The sequence below is a fragment of the Eriocheir sinensis genome, chromosome 22 (genome assembly GCF_024679095.1).
Source record: "Eriocheir sinensis breed Jianghai 21 chromosome 22, ASM2467909v1, whole genome shotgun sequence".
Taxonomy (NCBI): domain Eukaryota; kingdom Metazoa; phylum Arthropoda; class Malacostraca; order Decapoda; family Varunidae; genus Eriocheir; species Eriocheir sinensis.
Window position 1 is genome coordinate 8,568,329 of NC_066530.1, and position 20,043 is coordinate 8,588,371.

Genomic DNA, 20,043 nt, shown 5'->3' on the forward strand with positions numbered 1-20,043 from the left:
ATCTATGCTGCACCCATGTTATACTCATCTTAAGGCTGCCGCACCCATGCTATGCCCATCTCAGGGATGCATCATCCATACCATGGCCATCCCAGGACTGCAGCACCCATGCCATGCCCATCCCAGGGCTGCAGCACCCATGCCATGCCCATCCCAGGGCTGCAGCACCCATGCCATGCCCATCCCAGGGCTGCAGCACCCATGCCATGCCCATCCCAGGACTGCAGCACCCATGCCATGCCCATCCCAGGGCTGCAGCACCCATGCCATGCCCATCTCAGGGCTGCATCATCCATACCATGGCCATCACAGGACTGCAGCACCCATGTCATGCCTGTCCCAGGGATGCAGCACCCATGCCATGCCTGTCCCAGGGATGCAGCACCCATGCCATGCCCATCCCAGAGTTGCAGCACCCATGCCATGCCCATCCCAGGGATGCAGCACCCATGCCATGCCCATCCCAGGGATGCAGCACCCATGCCATGCCTGTCCCAGGACTGCAGCATCCATTCCATGCCAATCCCAGGGCTGCAGCACCCATGCCATGCCTATCCCAGGGATGCAGCACATATGCCATGCCTATCCCAGGGATGCAGCACCCATGCCATGGCCACCCCAGGGCTGCAGCACCCATGCCATGCCCATCCCAGGGCTGCAGCACCCATGCCATGCTCATCCCAGGGATGCAGCACCCATGCCATGCCCATCCCAGGGATGCAGCACCCATGCCATGCCTGTCCCAGGGATGCAGCACCCATGCCATGCCCATACTAGGGCTGCAGCATCCATGCCATGCTCATCCCAGGGATTCAGCACCCATGCCATGCCCATCCCAGGGCTGCAGCACCCATGCCATGGCCATCTGCAGTGCTTCAGCACCCATGCCATGCCCATCCCAGGGTTGCAACACCCATGCCATGCCCATCCCAGGTTTCAGCACCCACGCCATGGCCATCTGCAGTGCTGCAGCACCCATGCCATGCCCATCCCAGAGCTGCAGCACCCATGCCATACCCATCCCAGGTTTCAGCACCCACACCATGGCCATCTGCAGGGCTGCAGCACCCATGCCATGCCTATCCCAGTGCTGCAGCACCCATGCCATGCTTGTCCCAGGGCTGCAGCACCCATGCCATGCCCATCCCAGAGCTGCAGTAACTATGCCATGCCCGTCCCAGGGCTGCAGCATCTATGCCATGCCCATCCCATGACTGCAGCACCCATGCCATGCCTATCCCAGGAATGCAGCATCCAAGCCATGCCTGTCTTGGGGCTGCAGCACCCATGTCATTCTCATCCCAGGGCTGCAGCACTCATGCCATGCCCATCCCAGGGCTGCAGCACCCATGCCATGCCTATCCCAGGGCTGCAGCATCCAAGCCATGCCTATCCTGGGGCTGCAGCATCCATGTCATGCCCATCCTAGGACTGCATGCCACCATCACCACCACCAGGTCGACATACTCTTCCTCCTCCCCTCCCTCTTCCTCCCTTTCCTCTTCTGCCCCTTCCTCCTCCTTCTCCTCCTCTACTCCCCCCCCCAATCAACCACTAGTCCCCCTACCACCTCTTCCTCCTCTTCCCTCAACTCACCCTTGTCCCCCCCCTCTGCCAACCCTCTTAACGCTTCCACCTCCAGTCGCCTCCCTCGCACTGCTCACTACTCATCCATCAGATGCCAGAAGACCATTCTTCCTGCTGTGGTCTGCGTAGATCAGACACAGTTTCAGAGCACAGACAAGTTGAAAACACTTGTTAGACTTGCAGGGGACTCGCTGGTTAGAGGTCAACTCATTGAATTCTGCGGCCGCGATACAGAGGCGCGGAGGCGTTATTACATTCCGGGAACCAAACTGGACAACATTACATCAGCTGTCGATGCTGTCACGGAAAGCGCGAAGGAAGACACAGTTTATCTGATTCACGTGGGGACAAACGACGATCAGTCTACTCAACCTCAGACCCTACTATCAAAATACCGTCAAGTCATTCGGCAATACAAGACAGTCCCCTCCTGTCATTGTCTCTGGAATTCTACCTAGAATCAGCACTTACGCCGGTTTCAACAGCAAAGCGTGCAACATCAATACAAGTCTGAAGGAAATTTGTGACGACGAAGGCGTAGCGTTCACAAATGACTGGCATTACTTCCTTGAGCACCCAGACTTGTTTCATGACAATGGCCTCCACCTGAATGAGGTTGGTTCGGCACGTTTCGGGAGGCTTCTGGACAAGGCAGTTAAAAGCTTTTCAAAAAGCATTTAAAAAAACTGCAGGTGAGGGCTGAGCAAAGGCAGCCCTTGATCAACCAACCTGTAGCATCGGTGCGGACTGATACAACTCGTCGCGGCCAAAACATGAGTCGCATTTCTGTGTTGTACACAAATGCGCATAGTTAAATACCCAAAAAGGACGAAATTGGGGCGTATATTGCAAAAGAGAAACCAGATGTGGTAGCCATCACAGAGACTTGGGCCAACTCTGCTCATCTAGTATCCGAACTGTCATTCCCCGGGTACGAAAGCTTCCACAAACATCGAAAGCACAAGAAAGGAGGAGGAGTAATTTGCTACATAAAACGTACGCTCCCAGCCATAAAAATAGACAAACAGGATGCAGAGAATTATGATTCCGTCTATGTGGAAATAACCGCGAATAATAAGAAACTAACACTTGTGATCATATACAGACCCCCAAAACAACAGGCAGCCAATGACAATGCCCTGTATGAAGAGCTTCACTCTCTACCACAAAGCAAAGAAGCAATAATAATTGGGGACTTTAATTGCCCTAACATTAACTGGGGACATTTGACTGGAGATCAAGAGGGTAACAGGCTTTTAGAAATGGTGGAGGATTCATTCCTCACTCAAGTTGTAACTCAACTGACAAGAGAAAACAATCTGCTGGATCTGGTACTAGTAAGAGACCCCGACCTCATTCGCAACTGTGAAGTTGGTGAGAAACTTAGTGGTTGCGATCACCACTTAATCCGTTTTAATGTCAACATAAGTCACAAACTCGTAGACAATCCGTCAGCGATACCAAACTACAAAAAAGCAAATTTCAACCTAGCCCGTGAGCTGCTTCCCCCTGCGACCTGGGACCAACTTAACCTCACTGACAATACACTCGACGTGTGGAACGACTTCAAAGATAAGCTTTTGGGGGTAGAGAAGGCTACAGTGCCTACGAAATCCAGGCGAGTAAATGGTGCCATAGATCCACTGTGGATGACCAGAGAAATAAAAAAGGACAGTAAACTTAAAAAAAAAGGAATTATAACCTAACGAAAGAGAATGACACGGCCGAAGCCCGTACACAGTACCACACCAGCCTCAGAGCTTGTCGCACCCTTATTCAGAGTAGTAAACGCAGCTATGAGAAACAAATAGCCCGCGACATCAAGACCAACTCCAAAAAATTCTTCACATACATCAGATCGAAAAAGAAAGTAAAATCCAATACTGGTCCCCTGACAGACGAGACTGGATCTGTAACTCAGGACAGTAAACAGATGGCCAGAATCCTCAACAGTAACTTCGCATCCGTATTCACAGTCGAGAACATCGAAACCATTCCTGAGGGCCCTGACCCACCGAGGGGGATCACACCCCTGGAAATTGACTCAATATGCGACCAAGAAGTGAAAAAGTACTTGGACAAACTCGACAAAAACAAGTCAATGGGACGTGACAGTTTGTCCCCGTGGTTATTAACCCTTTCATTGCTAAACGCTCGCAGCGAGCGTTAGGCGTATTTGCTGGTGGTGCTAAACACTCACTGTGAGCTCCAGCCGCACTCAAATCTCCTGCGTATGAGTGTTCCAACAATATTTCTCACAACACAGGATTGCCAATTGAGTGGGTTCTTCACTAAATTTGGTGGAAAATCATGTCAACCCAGTGCGGAAAATCTACGGACGAGCAACTGGTGGATGTTGTTGTCCAATATAGCGACATTTTTGCATAGCTTCACCTATCACATGACTGATATTTTGACCAAATAGTTGTAAATTTTGCAGTTGGTAATACTGCCCTGCTAGCACCCCAGGGCCATCATCAAGAGATCTACAGTAGTTGCCTTACGGCTGACCCTCGCACATGTATAAATGTATGTCTTTACAGGCAACACCCCCTGAACGTGCCTGTACTTTTGCAGGAGAGGCTTACATTACCGAATCGTATAGATCTTGGCCTCCTCTTTCCAATGGTGTTTTTGTTTTTTAGCTGTGATGAATAGTTTTTGAGATACAGAGGTTAAAAGAGCGAGCACTAGCATCACTTGCTGGTGGTGCTAAAAGCTCGCTGTGAGCACCAGTTGCACTCACAAAAAAAACCACCCCCTGAATGTGCCTGTACATTCGCAGGAGAGGCTTACATAACCGAATCTTACAGATCTTGGCCTCCTCTTTCCAATGGTGTTTTTGTTTTGTAGCTGTGATGAATAGTTTTTGAGATACAGCGGTTAAAAGAGATCCCCTTCCCCTGCTGGGGTGCCCAAGCGCACCTGAGGGGATAGTTTCGTTGCAAGCGCTTAGCAAGGAAAGGTTTAAAAGAGCTTAAACAACAAATATTTCAGCCACTCACTAATATATTCAACCGGTCAGTACAACTGAACAAGGTCCCGGAAGACTGGAAGATGGCGAACATAACACATATTTTCAAAAAAGTAGACAAAAGCGTTGCATTAAACTACAGGCCCATAAGTTTGACATCAGTGGCAGGAAAAATACTCGAAAAAATTATTAGAGATAAACTTGTTAAGTTTCTAGAAGACAATAATATAATCTCCGGCACCCAGCATGGCTTCAAAAACAAGTGCTCCTGCCTAACAAATTTATTAGACTTCTTCCAAGGTATATATAAGAACTGGGATGCCCACATCCCCAGTGATGTTATATACCTGGACTTTCAGAAAGCCTTCGACAAGGTACCGCATGAGCGTCTCCTTAAGAAACTGCACTCAGCGGGCATTGGAGCCAATCTGATCGCGTGGATATGAGATTGGCTCACCAACAGAAAACAACGAGTACTACTCAACGGACAGCCTTCCGATTGGCTTCCAGTCACTAGTGGAGTGCCTCAAGGGTCAGTGCTGGGACCCATTCTCTTTATCATATATATCAATGACCTAGAATCAGGACTGAAATCCACAATATCGAAATTTGCTGATGACACCAAGGTGGGTGGAAAGGCCCTCACAAAGACCAACTGCGAAATCATTCAGAAAGTCCTCAATCACATTATAGAATGGTTGGGAAAATGGCAAATATCCATCAATGTTGACTAATGCAAAGTCATGCACATTGGGTCCAGAAATAATAACTACACATACATTATGAATGGGAAACCTCTGCAGGCGATGCAGGAGGAAAAGGATCTTGGAGTCACTATCAGCAGAGACCTGAAACACGCGAATCACTGTAAAAAAGCATATAACAAAGCTAACACTATGCTCGGGTTCATAGCGAGGAACTTTGAGTGTAAAACACCAGACGTGATGCTATCCTTGTATAATTCCATGGTAAGACCGCACCTCGAGTATGCAGTACAGTTCTGGTCTCCTAATTACAGAAAGGACATTGTTTTAATGGAAAGGATTCAACGACGTGCCACGAAGATGATTCCAACCTAAAGGGCCCAATCGTACGAGGAACAACTCAAGCGACTCAATCTCTTTACTTTGGAGAAAAGACATCTACGAGGGGATATAATTCAAGTCTTCAAGTACCTGAAAAAGTTCAGTAACGTCGATTACTCCAAATTCTTTGAACTGCAAACCAACTCAAGAACTAGAAATAACGGTATACCCATTCAGTCGAGTCGATGTAACACAGACATTGGAAGGAGTTTCTTTTCAAACCGAGTCATCCGCCACTGGAAAAATCTTCCCTCAGAAGTAATAAATGCAAATACCATCAACTCCTTCAAATATAGAATCGACCGTCATTTCGCTGCGTCGGGAGTAAACTGAATATCGAGGTGCTTTCATCTGCTCCTCAATATCGAGGTGCTTCATCTGCTCCTCAAGCCCCAAGTGGCTGTCGAGCAGATAAAATCACCCAAGCAGACGACTTCGTAATTTTTTTTTTTTTTTTTTTTTTTTTTTTTTTACAACAAAGGAGGCAGCTCAAGGGCACAGAAAAAAAACAATAATAAAAAAAAGCCCGATAATCGCTGCTCCCATAAAAGAACCAGAAGAGGTGGCCAAAAGCAAGGTCAAATTCGGGAGGAGAGGTGTCCTGATACCCTCCTCTTGAAAGAGTTCAAGTCGTAGGCAGGAGGAAATACAGATGAAGGAAGATTGTTCCAGAGTTTACCAGTGTGAGGGATGAAAGAGTGAAGATGCTGGTTAACTCTTGCATAAGGGGTTTGGACAGTATAGGGATGGGCATAAGTAGAAAGTCGTGTGCAGTGGGGCCGTGGGAGGGAGAGAGGCATGCAGTTAGCAAGTTCAGAAGAGCAGTCAGCGTGGAAATATCGATAGAAGATAGAAAGAGAGGCAACATCGCGGCGGAATTTAAGAGGTAGAAGACTATCAGTAAGAGGTGGAGAACTGATGAGACGAAGAGCCTTAGCCTCCAGTCTGTCCAGAAGAGCTGTGTGGGTGGAGCCCATCCACACGTGAGATGCATACTCCATACGAGGGCGGACAAGGCCCTTGTATATGGATAGCAACTGCATGGGGGAGAAGAACTGGCGGAGACGATACAGAACGCCCAACCTCGAGGAAGCTGATTTAGTGAGAGAGGAGATGTGAAGTTTCCAGTTGAGATTTTGAGTTAAGGATAGACCGAGGATGTTTAGTGTTGAAGAAGGTGACAGCTGAGTGTTGTCGAAGAATAGGGGATAGGTGTTTGGAAGATTGTGTCGAGTTGATAGGTGGAGAAATTTAATTTTTGAGGCATTGAAGGACACAAGATTCCTTCTGCCCCAATCGGAAATGATAGCAAGGTGTGAGGTTAAGCCTTCTGCAGCCTCCAGTCTGGAGTTGTGTACTTCCTGTTTTGATGGTCTTCTATTGAAAGAAGTTGAATAATGCAGAGTGGAGTCATCAGCATATGAGTGGACAGGACAGTTTGTTATGGAAAGATCATTGATGAATAACAGGAAGAGAGTGGGTGATAGGACAGAGCCCTGTGGAACGCCACTGTTGATAGGTTTAGGGGAAGAGCAGTGACCGTCTACCACCGCAGAGATAGAACGGCCAGAAAGGAAACTGGAGATAAAGGAACAGAGAAAGGGATAGAATCCGAAAGAGGGCAGTTTAGAAAGCAAAGACTGGTGCCAGACTCTTTCGAAGGCTTTCGATATGTCTAGCGAGTCAATAAGCCAATAGGTTTTCTGTTGCCTGCATTTCCATGTTTCCATGCCATGCCTATCCCAGGGATGCAGCACCCATGCCATGCCTGTCCCAGGGATGCAGCATCCATGTCATGCCCATCCGAGGGCTGCAGCATCCATGCCATGCCCATCACAAATGCCATGCCTTTTTCAGGGCTGTAGTTGGTGTACCCCCATTATTGATCCCTCCACTGCCTTGCCTCCTCATCCCAGAGTTCCACACCGTTCACCTTCAGTTTTCTCAGTTCATTTGACACCTGAATCAGTTGACAATCCTCCAAGAGGCTCAGAATGTTTCAGGAGCCCACATGCTGAACCCTCCAAAGGTTTGCTGTGGGTCAGGTTCTACAGGCTTGTGCCATATCTGCACCACTGCAGCTGCCCCTCAAAATAAAAAGTGAGGTTAGTGGGCCCTTTTTTTTTTTTTTTTTTTTTTTTTTTACAACAAAGGAGACCGCAAAAAAGTGTGGAAAAAAGCCTGCTACTCACCACACCCACAACAGACAAAAGTAAAGAGTGGCCAAAAAAAAAAGGTCAATTTCGGGTGGAGAGGTGTCTTGATACACTCTTCTTGAAAGAGGTCAAGTCATAGACAGGAGGAAAAACAGACGAAGGAAGGCTGTTCCAGAGTTCACCAGTGTAAGGGAAGATGCTGGTTAACTCTTGCATAAGGACTTTGGACAGTATAGGGGTGAGCTAGAGTAGAAAGTAGAGTGCAGTGGGGCTGCAGGAGGGGGGGGGGGGGGGGGGCATGCAGTTATAGCAAGTTCAGAAGAGCAGTCAGTGTGAAAATATCGATAGAAGGTAGAGAGGCAACATGGAGGAGGAATTTAAGGGGCAGAAGACTTTCATTAAGAGGAGGAGAGCTGATGAGACGAAGAGCATTAGACTGCACTCTGTCCAAGAGAGTTGTGTGAGTGGAGCCCCCCCACTCGTGAGATGAATACTCCATACGGGGGCGGACAAGGCCCCTGTACATGGATAGCAACCATGTGGGAGAGAAGGGAATGAAGGGGTCCAGGAGGGTTTGCCCTGCACCCAGCACAGGCTTTTGGCTTGGTCATGCAAATGTATTGGGGAAGCAGCTACATGATAGAGCTCCCCATCAGAGCCAGGTCAAGATCAAGACTGTAATCTCAACCCCAAGCTCTGCTTTCTCTTGTGAGCCAAGCAGAGTTGTGGGTTTTATGGGGAGGTGTTACAGGCCACACCGTAACTAATTAATATCAGGGATTGAGCTGACTGCTAGCAATGGCCAGGGTAAAAGAACCCCCTTAGAGGCAGGACAGGTCAGGAACACCTTAAGAGGGGAGAATGACACTCACTCACCTGTACACACATACATACATCTTACAGGTAACGAAAAGGTCCCAGATTCAGTTCCTGGATGGAACGGAGATGGATGAGCTGTCTCCTTATACCTGTGACACCTGTCTTCCCTGCAGTAAATAGACCGGGTGTCAGTCAGGGGTTTTGCCCCCCCTCCCCAGGTGTAACAAGGTGTTCCGTAGTGCAGTGGGTAGCAAGCTCACTTCACAGGTGCAATATAGTGAGTGGGTTTGATTACTGGGTGGAATGGAGACAGATCAGCCATGGCAATTTTGTCGAAATTTTTTTTTTTCATATAGAAGTATATTCTTGGAATGCATTAGATGAGGAAGTGGTACAGGCAAGGAACATCAGCAACATTAAAGCTGAGCTGTATATAAGTAAATTTGGAGACAGGATAACATGAAGCTATGTATTATATGCGTGTTATGCACCTGAAAGGTGCCCTGTGCATTATTATCCAGATCCAGATCCAGATCCTACATACTACAACTAGTATTGTACAACAGTTCGAGCCCTGCTCAGGCCGGATTCTTTCCGTTGACTAGGAGTGATTACTGTCCCCCCTTGAGCAAAGGGGATGGGGTGTGTGAGGTCCTGGCAGTACCCAGAGATCGACGATAATGAGCATGCACTTGCTCATGTCGGGAAGGTACCTGCTAGCAAAAGCGAGTTGAACTCATGATCAGGCCGTGGTGAATTACACACACACACACACACACACACACACACACACACACACAACACACACACACACACACACACACACACCATGATATGTTTAACATTTGTGTCTTGTTAACCCTTTCATTGCTAAACGCTTGCAGCAGGTGTTAGGCGTATTTGCTGGTGGCGCTAAACAGTCGCTGCGACCTCCACCCGCACTCAAATCTCCCGCATATGAGAGTGTTCCAACACTAATTCTCACAACACAGGATTGCCAATTGAGTGGATTCTTCACTAAATTTGGTGGAAAATCATATCAGCCGAGCGTGGCAAATGTACGGACGAGTAACTGGTGGATGCTCTTGCACAATATAGCAGCATTTTTGCATAGCTTCACCTATCACCTGACTGATTCTTTGACCAAATAGTTGTAAATATTGCAGTTGGCAATACTCCCTTGCCAGAATCTGAAGAAAAGATGTCCGCAGTTCCCTCAATACGGCTGATCATCCCACATGCACCGACGTAAGTGTTAACATTCAACACTCCCTGAACGTGCATGTACATTCACAAGAGAGGCATACATAACCGACTCCTATAGATCTGGACCTCCTCTTTCCAATGGTGTTTTTGGTTTTTAGCTGTGATGAATAGTTTTTGAGATACAGACGTTAAAAGAGACCCCCCATTGGGCTCCCTGACTGCGCCTGAGGGGATAGTCGCGTCTGCACCGCGCGCAAGAAAAGGGTTAACTTTACTTGACTTTCTACTTTGTTTGAGGGTACATGACCAGCACATTTTACATCAGCTAATAGAGTTTGACAACCTCTGACCCAGTTTTATACAGTTGTTATTGTTGTCAGAGTTGCCGGTGCTTGTTAGAAGCTTTAAGGAAAAGACACCAAACCTGAACCTGTGTAATGGGCTTGTCTTCACACTTATCTACTGACCAACCAGACTTACTCTTGTATCTGCATGTAACCAAACTCAGTGGAAGTGTTTGATGGGGTAATGTGATTTATTTCATGATTAAAATAACATTAAAATTATTTACAATAATTTACTTCCATCATGCACAGTGATTTGATCATAAAGTAGCAACTGATGTGTGTAACAGAAGTTACCTACCTACCCCCACTGGCAACCTCTGGCAACTCTGGCATTTCAGCAGTTATCAAAGGTGCCAGTTGTGGCACACTAGTTGGCCTGTATAAAAGCTGATATAAATGTTCCACACAAAAAATACCCTAACACTGTCTTTCGCAATGATGGTGTTTTGATTGGTGAGGCTCCCGTGAGATGTGACATTGCAAACACAAGGGTGACACAGATAGTGAGGCTGTGGTGTGACACAGTACATGGGAGGCAGGCCACCCCTCTTCCAAGGGTACCACCTCCATATGGCACACTGCCATGGCAACAGTCACTGAGTCTTATCCAGGACAGTCTAGGGTGCCAGTGTTTCCTGAGTCCCTACACCAGCTTGGGGAGCAGGCAAAACATAAACACATGGTTGTTGTGTTAGGCCAGAGGAAAACAGGTCGAGTTGGCTGATGTAAATACACGTGTAGTGCAAGATGTATGCAAAGAGATTAATTCTTGCATTTCTTCTCTCTTAAAAAAGGTGAATAAGAAGGTTGGCTGCTGTGGATGCAAATTAAGTCACCACTGATTTTTAATAAAGAGAACTAAGGAAAATGATAATTAGGTAAAAAATACAGAGAAAAACCTTAAAAAAGCAGATTACATAAATCTGGAAGAGACCAAATCCAAGGAACAGGGTATTGAATGCAAGGTGACGGGAACACATGAAAACCAATCCAGGGAGGGCAAGGGAGATAAGGAAAGGTGAAGTTTTCTTTGAAATGTTTGAACTAATCACACACACACGTGAAACAAGACAAATACTGACTTATCAACCTATATGTACAGCAGACTTTGCTTATCTAGTGCAGTAAAATCTGGAATGCCCTGTCCTCCATACTCCTGTATGGAAAGTGATCTGACTAGATATTCTCATGACCAGCGCTGGACACAGTTGGACAGTCGCCACGACTGACACAACCCAAGCACTTCAGTTCTGACAGTATATTGTGCAGTAACTATTGACCTCTGGAAAAGCTTTAACCCTTTCCATCCATCACAGTATGGAAAGGGTCAAGTGGAAATGGAAGAGGATTAATCCTCTTCTAAACCTCTCAATCCTCCTCTAAATTCCTTTTAATCCTCTTCCATTTCCTCTTAAGAGGATTAAGAGGTTTAGAAGAGGACTAACCCTTTCCATATAGCGATGTCGTCAGACGCCGACGTCGGTGTCGCCGGAGTGAAAGGGTTAAAAGGCTGTATATATGCTATTTATATAATCAAGCAGCATTGCTTATCTGCTTTGCAGTCTTAAGTATTTGTGTCCTGTTCACATGTTACTGTGGATGCCAAGGCCAGGATTCACTGCTGTGCAAATTATGCAGTGGATGATGAATAACAAAGCTCCTTTTCTTAACCCTTTCCATCCATGACGCAGATGTCGGCGTCACAGTATGGAAAGGGTCAAGAGGAAATGGAAGAGGATTAATCCTCTTCTAAACCTCTCAATCCTCCTCTAAATTCCTCTTAATCCTCTTCCATTTCCTCTTAAGAGGTTTAGAAGAGGACTAACCCTTTCCATATGGTGAAGCCGTCAGACGCCGACGTCGGCGTCGCCAGAGTGAAAGGGTTAAAGTTATTTTCAGTTCTCAAATTTACCCACAAAAAAGTATCTTTAAGGACACAACCACGAAGAATAGCCAGTGTCAACAGACCTGAAATACTGTCAGTAAATGTAGCATATTCACCAGCCTGACCCCTGCACACTCGGGGGGACTTTTGGAGTTTGAATCCCTTCCCACCAAATCCCCTCAGCTCCTCCATAATCACCCCATTAATTCTGTCGCAAATTATTACTCCTTTCTCTTAGCATGTCTTACTCCTTACATGAAGGAAGCTGCTGCTAAGCCTCCCACAAAGCCACTGCTGCTCTCACACCTCCATGCCCTGCCTCTGTCACAGTCTGAGTCCAAGGTGTCCACAGCACTGGCTGAGCAGGACACGGCAGACACACCATGCAGCTGTTCAAGCATAACAATATTTTCTTCTTTCCCAGAAGTGAGGTTACTGCACCATACACTGAGCCAAAACATGGGTTGTCCTAACACTTGAATACCCAGAAACATGACAGTCTTGATATGGCCGGGGTTAAATTATATCTATACAGAGAGAGAGAGAGAGAGAGAGAGAGACTAAAGATTGAGTAAGGATGTGACAAATGTGAATTGTGGTGGATCACTCTTAAGGACTAACTTCATAAAAAAAATATAAAAAAATTGCATGACAAATTTATCTCTATTTTTTCATTCTTGTAAGTAGTGACTAACAATATGTTCCTGGTATGAGATCCTGCCTGACTACTTAGCACAACCCAGAACCTTTCCCTTGACTCAGGTTTTTCACACAATCCCCAGCATAACATTGTGGCTGATTGCAAGTGAGAAAAAGTTCAATTTTGTTGGTCCACCAATGTTTTTCATCATTTGATTTTCATTGATAAACATGATCTAAATATTTTTAACTGATTATATCTTTCTGCATTAATAAGATAAACATACTCTTGTAGCATGTATATAGGGTTGTGTGGAATGTATGAAGCAATTGCACCATGCATTCCAGACATCTCTATGCACACGATGCCTGTATACCAGCGCCTTACACTCTCGCTTCTCTGCCTCACTGAAGAATAGTATTGAGCAAGTGGTACTATGTGTCCTGGAGAGTACACGAAGGGTGCTCACTTTACTTCAATGCAATCTATTTAAAATATTACATAAGTATATCAAAGAATGCATTAGGTTTGTAAGGACAGAAAGAAGCCAAGGAAATACAAGCGTGGTAGTGATATAAATTTAGATGTGTATGTGCTATTTGTATGCGTGTGTTGCCTACACTGCAGTGGTTGTCTGGCGTTTTAGCAGGCTGCTTGGACACGCTGTACCTCAGGGAAGTTTGAAAGGAATGAATGTCTTGGCCAGTTCATTTACTTCTCAGATAAGGAAATGTTACAAGCAGAGCCAGTGTAAACTGGTCGATTACAAGATGTGCACAGAGTCGACTCATCAATATTAGCAATTCACAGTAACTTGGGAAGGCCAGAGTCAGCGGCTCAGCACCACCTTCCATCCTCACCCCACAGTGGCATGTCATAGTGCATCTTGTTCCTGTACTTCATTCTCCCTGTGACTGGCATGTGCATGCAGGGACTTGCTGCATAAGCCAAAATGTGATGCATTTGTTTGGCGTGCATGAAGTCACAAACACTTCTTGACCACTCTTCCTCATACATTAAATGACTTAGTTGGTAATTTTGATGGTCAAGATACTTCATTTTGACAAATCAAAATAGAAAATTCAGTTATCTAGTGCCAGTTTTACTAAACAACAATAGTTGAGGGACCTTTTATCATAGCCATGGTGGTTAATTCACAATGACATGAAGCATCCTGAAGGGTCTCTTAGTGCTGGAGGAATGTGCCAAGCATGGCATCTGACAGCCTTTTCCCCACTCAGCTCACTCCTCAACTTCTTTCGCTAGCCGGGTGGCCAGCTGTAGCCAGCCATCACGTGCTGGTGTGACAGTGCTTGGCCTCTCTGTGTTGTGGTTGTCATGCATGTTATACTAATATTTGGAACATTTTGTTGTTCTTGCATCAGAGCATCTTTTTATTGCTTCTGAACTGCCAGTGATGGAGGTGACAACAGGCATACACTGCAGGGATTCTGTCCTCTCACAGATTTGTTCCCCTTTACCTTCACAAGGATATGTATCAATTTTTGTCTCCATCACAGCCCACATGAATACTGCAGAAGTGCAAGTATTCCCAGCCTGCCACTTCATGAAAAGTTTCATGCCACTAACACAATGTTTTAGTGATTTTTCAAGTAATTATTGTTTTAATTGATATTCAAATAGGCAAATAAAACAATTAACAGTAGTTTTAACTGAATAGAAATGGAAGTGACATTTGCATCAGTCTTTGGTGGCAGGCCTCTTTGTAAATGGTAGTGTTGTTGGCAGAAAGTGACAGGATCCTACAGAGGATTGTGAATGAATATGACAAGGAGTGTAAGGAGGAAAATCATCAGAGAAACTGCAGTAACATAGAACGTACATTTTGTTGAGGAGATATTTGAAAGGAAATCTTGACAAAAGTAAGGCCATGGAATTTGAGAGGGCAAGAAAGTATGATAAGAGTGTAAGATCTAGTTTAGATCAGATAAATAGAGGAAGTGATTGAGTTTAAGTACTTAGGGACAGTTCTGTGTTAGCATGAAGGGAGAGGTGAGGGAAAGAGAAGTGAAGGTCAGCCAGGTAACAGGCTGCTCAATACACTGGTGCCTGGCTAGAGTTATGAAAGAAGTGTGAATTTAGTGTGCCGGGATAGGAGGGGGAAAGTAATGGAAACATGTGCGAGAAGTTTGGTGTGGATAAAATAACAAAGGGAGTGGATTGTGGAGCAGTCGATGGTGAGGCATGGTGCCCTGATCGTGAGAAGAAATGAGGATGACTTTGTTAAGAATATATATGAGCAGGATTGAGGGATACGGTGACAGGGGAAGACCACCAGTGAAGTGGATCAGTAGAGATAATGATTCTGAGGGAGAGTTGGTGGGTGAGGGAATGAGTGTGCTTAGAGGGAGTGCTGGAGCAGGAAAAGTTGGAGACACTCCTGCCAAGGCTACTTCCTTGAGGGAAGTCCTCTTGAGGGAACAGGGTGTCAGATATAGGGCCGTATTATAAGTTGAATCCAAGAAGTTTTGGGTCCCTACAAAGGTCGGTTTAGGGCCCATATTACAAGTCCAATCTGAGAAGTTTCAGGTCCCTAAAGTTATCCATCCCAAACTCTGTAGTGACCCGAAATTTCTTGGATTGGACTTGTAATACAGCCCCTAAAGTTCTAAACCGACCTTTTTAGGGACCCGAAACTTCCCGGATTCGACTTGTAATACAGCTCATAAAAAAATAGATTTTCACGTAAAATGTTCTGTAGTGTGCTGTATATTATCTATCCAGTTTATTGAACTTTCTATCTTGAAAATCTGTAGTTCCATTTTAGTTTTTTGCATCCAAATTTGATGCCACTCATGTGCAAGAAAGGGCAAGCAGTTTATAAAAATAGCTTGACATTTATTATTGTATCTTTACAAGTTGATGTCTCTTTGGTTGGTAGTAGTGACTAAAGGAGTCCGGATAGGGTGGGAGGTGGAGTGTCAGAATGCCAGGTACCTTTACACGGCGTGTGTACTGTTCTGTGTTCACAACTCACGGTTCGGTGTGAACCCTCAAGGGGTGAGTCGTGAGGCTGCTTTGCATGCAATAAAAAAATATACATATTACTGAAAGAGCAGATGCATTTAAGAGGGCCAAAGAATATGTAAAGTAGAAAATGAGAATATTCAATATAATGAAAAATTTGCTGAAAACTAGATATGTGTATGAAAAGGACAAACTAAGGACTCCTGTTGCAGTCACTGTTCTGTGAGATCCCAGAGAAAACAAGTTCAAAGATATAGAGAAGAAATGAAAAAGGCTTACTCATACATGAGAATTAACAAGCCACTGCTGAGGGCAAACATGTTATACATTTACCTTCATGTGAAAATTCTTGTCCATTACCTTCATTATGAACTGTGATTCCCAAACATGGAGAAACATTCCCCTAACATAACTGTCAATGTTTTGGAACTGTGTGTGTGTGTGTGTGTGTGTGTGTGTGTGTAATTCACCACGGCCTGATCACGTGTTGGACTCGTAATCCAACACGTAATCAGGCTGTGTGTATTTACCGAGTTGTAGTTTTACAGGGCCTGGGCTTACGCTTGTGTGGTCCCGTCTCTGTATCTGTAATTTGTCCAACTTTTCCTTAAAGTTTTGCACACTCTTCACCAATGCTACATCCTCACTTAGGCTGTTCCAAACCTCTACGTTTCTTTGCAGGAAGCTATATTTCTTTGTCTCTCAAACATCTTCCCTTCCTCAATTTTTTACTGTGTCCTCTTGTGTTCCTGGTGTTTATTCCTACTCATAGCAGTAACTCCTCATTATCTACTTCTTCCATTTTGCTCAATAATTTATAAATTTGTATTTGGTCTCCTTTCTCTTCTTTGTTTCAGTGTTGGAAGGTCCATTTCCTTTAATCTTTCTTCATATGTCAATCCCTCCAGTGTGTGTGTGTGTGTGTGAGCATAATTCACCACGGCCTGATCATGTGTTGGACTCGTAATCGCCAGCAGGTACCCTCCCGACATGAGCAAGTGCTCTTTATCGTCAATCTCTGGGTACTGCCAGGACCTAATACACCACACACCCCATCCCCCTTGCTCAAGGGGGGACAGTAACCACTCCTAGTCAACAGAAAGAATCCGGCCTGAGTGGGCTCGAACCGCCGCCCTGTCAGACTGTGAAGTCTGGCAGCACAGCACTCTAACTAGTTGCACCACAGAGTGGTGTGTGTGTGTGTGTGTGTGTGTGTGTGTGTGTGTGTGTGTGTGTGTGTACCTAGTTAGAGCATACAGGATTTGAGCTACGCTTGTGTTGTCCTGCCACCATATCTGCTCTTGTACAACTTTGTTTTTTAAACTCTTAATGTTCATAGCTCTAATTTGCTCCCCATTATACATAAATTCAGTATTTTGTTAATAGGTTCTCACATTTGTTTGCAAGTGACAAGCCAATACAGATTCAGTGCTTGCATGAACTGTCGTGCAATATCCCGAGTGTGACGCTGTTGTGAATTGATCCTGAGCAGTCACAGTATCGTGTGGTCTGCAGTTTCACTGAGGCTCCTTTCACTCAAGCCCATTCATGACAGAATCCCTACATGATAGTAAAGCATTAGTTGTTCAATGAGCCTGTTGACATGGGACAAGTGCATGTATTTTTTTTGCCAATGTCTGTAACTGCATGCTTACACCACCCACCACAAAGCCTGTAAGATAGACACAATATCTCTCTGGCCACTTATACCTTGAGGACATCAGCCAGTGCCACATAGCCAGGTAACAGTTCTTGTACAGTGTGATGTTCCTCTGCTTTTGGTGACGGTGTTGTGATCAAGGTCAGTTGGCTTTGTTTGTGGCTGCCCACTGTTTTCTTTAGAAAGGGCTTGGCTGGTTGTCTCTTGCTTGTTCTATATCTGACTGTTACTGGTTGAGCAAGGCTCTGGTTCAAACCACGGAGAAGAACTAACATCACACCATAGTCCCACTTTGTGAAAGCAGCTTTTGAAGTGGAATGAGTTCCTGTATTTAAAGTGTCTCTGAGGTGTAGTTAGTGGTTACACGCCTAGCTACAGACCTACAAGCCTGGGCTTGATCCCAGCCCAAGGCAGTCGGCACCACCTACCCGGCTGTTCATTCCCCCTTTCAGGCTGCTCAATACATGGGTGCCTGGGTAAAGAAAACTGTGGTGGGTTTTTACCACAGGCTCAAGGGCCAATGTTAAAAGGTGAGCACTGAGGTAACGTACAGCAATGACGTATGCACCACCAAACTTTACCATTACCGATGGTATTTTCAGGCATGAAAAATGCTGCTTTGTTTATTTACAAAAATAGGTCATGAAGAATCACTGTTTTGAAAAGCTAAGTGATTGTACAGTCTGTGGTTGCACTGGTCATGAACGTAGATTTAAAGAAAGGTCACATAAATAAAATATTGCATAAATTGAATTTATTATTCCCTGAAGGAATAATTGTAATAGTTGGTCACATTCCATGAGTGTGTAAATGCATATAACAAAGAATTTTAAGTTACTGAAACTTTTTGTGACAAGTGATAGAAAAAGCAGCCAAAGTCTCCATGACTGTGTCAGCCTGTCATGCATAGAGCACCTGTGCCAACACTTTGCTGCCTCAAATGCTTCATGAAATCACCTCACTCAAACACCAACGCTTCAAATTTCTGTCTTGAGGCTTACCATTTTGTTATCATGCCTGGGAGCTTGGGGGTTTGCACTTTTCTTTGCTCTACAGTGGCTTGCTGTAGTGCACACACTGTTTTCTCAAAGAGCAATACAGATAGGTACAATCAGCATGTTTGAAGCATGCAGAATGCAAGAATGAGATGTGAATATCACATCAGTCTTGTGTTCTCTCTGCTTCAAATGTTTATGATGAGCACCAGTCTTTGAATAAACAGTTTGGTATTATCTTATTTGTACAATGTGTTTAATGTAATTAGCTTTGAATTTTGCTGCTAATGGCAGATCAGCAGGCGTGCAGCAGGACCTTATGTCCGTGGTGAATGACAGCCCTGCATACACCAAAGTTGTGTCCTGTTATTCAGGTGAACAGTATTTTGGATGATTTGCACAACTGCAAATTCACATTAATTAAACTTCCATAAAACTGTAACTAATTGATATGAATATATCAATGCTCAGTACAATATTAGAAGCAAGAATGAAATAAAAAGTGCCAAGGAGGAGAGAGAAAACTAGGCTAAGCAGTTCACTGTCCTCCCTCCATTTTTCAGCTGCCCCCTCTGGGCCTCCAAGTCCCCCCCCTCCCCACAATGAACCCCATCCAGCCTCTTACCACACCCTATGGCATGCATGACAGTGACACTACTCATAGGGATTTTTCTATTTTTCATTATCAAATGGTTACCTCATTTGTTAATACTGATTTTATTAATGTGCCCAGACCATTCCTTACCCAGCTAACTACTTTTGTGTTATTATCTGTCTTCTACCAATGTCCAAACATTTTAGAGAATGTAGGAAGCAACGTAGGAACCAAAACAAGTGTGAAAATATCAGGGGTGTGGAGTCAGAGTTGGTTACTTTTGGCTGGAGTCGGAGTCGGTAAAAATACCCCCAATTCCGACTCCTTAACCCAAAAGCGATGATGGTAATGATTTTGTTACGTTTGAAGTAAAACGATGGCATGTTAAGACCGTAGACCTTATCAACTCACCGCTAGGTGCTATGGAATCGTCACGCTCTACTGAGTGCTGCTGTCACTGGCAATGCAGTTTATAAGTGGTATTTGGCATCTCAAGTTACTCTCTTTGTCAGAGAGGGGTGACGCGTCGATGCGTGCACAAGTGTGCAGGTTTTTTCTTCCATTTCTCTCACTCATTGATAAGTATTTTTGTTCATTTTATTTGTCGTAATTGCCATGTCTTTGGTGAAAATAAAGGTATAAAAGCAGTAAATCATTTGCATTTATAAAGTCACATTTAGGATAGCTATTCAAACGTAACTATTTCGGTGACTTCTGCCTTCACAAGTAAAAATACTCGTGTCATGCAGAATTGCATACAGCACACTGTGGAGCACAATGCCATGAGTCAGGATGATGGTAAGGATCTCAGGCAGTCACATGATGAATATATATATATATATATATATATATATATATATATATATATATATATATATATATATATATATATATATATATATATATATATATATATATATATACACACAGTCATCCCTCAAATAGTACGGTTTCGGTTTTATATGGATTGTCATAGAAGATTTTTATAGGATTTTTAAATTTCCTGCTCGTAGCACCAAGTAGCCATGGCGTGAGTGGCAACACTGTTCTAACAGACTGCCACCCATGCACATCCCCTCAGTCCGTGTGTGTGCTCAACATCAGGA

At 44.8% G+C, this 20,043-nt stretch overlaps 2 long non-coding RNA genes across 2 annotated transcripts in view; one reads left to right on the plus strand and one right to left on the minus strand.

Annotated features, from left to right (window-relative positions):
* The window catches only part of LOC127001996 (uncharacterized), a 93,594-nt gene extending 77,034 nt beyond the window's left edge, over positions 1–16,560 (minus strand). Inside the window, exon 1 of the long non-coding RNA XR_007755627.1 lies at positions 15,339–16,560. This is a non-coding gene — a long non-coding RNA (uncharacterized LOC127001996). The remainder of the gene's footprint in view (positions 1–15,338) is intronic.
* LOC127001998 (uncharacterized) overlaps positions 1–19,123 on the plus strand; it is a 94,222-nt gene extending 75,099 nt beyond the window's left edge. Inside the window, exon 2 of the long non-coding RNA XR_007755628.1 lies at positions 16,554–19,123. This is a non-coding gene — a long non-coding RNA (uncharacterized LOC127001998). The remainder of the gene's footprint in view (positions 1–16,553) is intronic.
* Positions 19,124–20,043: the final 920 nt, after the last annotated feature.